Source organism: Corylus avellana, chromosome ca8 (genome assembly GCF_901000735.1).
Source record: "Corylus avellana chromosome ca8, CavTom2PMs-1.0".
Taxonomy (NCBI): Eukaryota; Viridiplantae; Streptophyta; class Magnoliopsida; order Fagales; family Betulaceae; genus Corylus; species Corylus avellana.
This window is the reverse complement of record NC_081548.1, coordinates 4,804,057-4,805,050: the sequence shown is the minus strand read 5'-3', so window position 1 is coordinate 4,805,050 and position 994 is coordinate 4,804,057.

The following is a 994-nucleotide window of genomic DNA, read 5'->3' as shown; positions in this document are numbered from 1 at the left end:
TGACTTTTAAAATCACCATTTGATCAAAATTTAAGTATGCTTCATCAAAAATTTAATGGTAATTTTAAAAGTCACATCAGCTTTAGTAGGATAAAAATATAATAAAATAATAATCCCTAGCATTGCTCATTAATCAAACCCAAAATGTCAAACAATAATATAATTAGCCAACAAATTATTTCTTTACCAAATTTAATAGTCAATAATCCAAGGTCAAACAGTTGGGTATTCAGAGTGGGTGGTTGAGATCCTCCCAATCCCATGATCAAGCCATACCAAATCGGAAAAGATCTAGCTCTTCTACATGCAATGCATGTTTGATGGTTTCCAATCAATCACCGTAAAAATAAACGGCTGAGATTTATCTACTCCACAAGATCAGATGGTATACTAACTACAGTGAGATCTGACCATAATAATAATATTAAATTAATTAGTGAGTTGTAAATTAAAGGTTCTAGAAGAAATAGTGCCAACTCCTTTATGGCTGGTGCCTCTGCATGAAAGATGCCCAGATAAAGGTTCCCATCTTTAAATAATGGAGAGTTGTTGGGGAAGAAACCTAAATAATACAAAAAGCTTTAGACGTCGGCGCTTACTTCTGCTTCACCTTATTAAAACTCCCCCCCTTCCCATTCTTGCTACTAATCATTGAGCAAACAAGTACGGAGGAAGAAGGCTTTAATAATTCTTTCGAGATATAAGTTTAGTATTATTATTATTATTATTATTATTATTATTATTATTTGATTCAAAAATATTTGTTTTAGTGGTATAAGTGTGAGAAGTGTTTTTTTTTTTTCTTTTTCTTTTATGAATTCGACAATTTATAAAGTATTTTATATTTTGAATTATTTGTTAAGAGTTTAAGGATCTATTTGCGTTTGCGATTTGAAAATGTACAATTTGAAAACATTATTTTTAAAATCGCAATTTAGGGTTTGACAAATTCGCAGTTTGGCCTTTAAAATAGCAATTTAGCCTTTAAAATCGT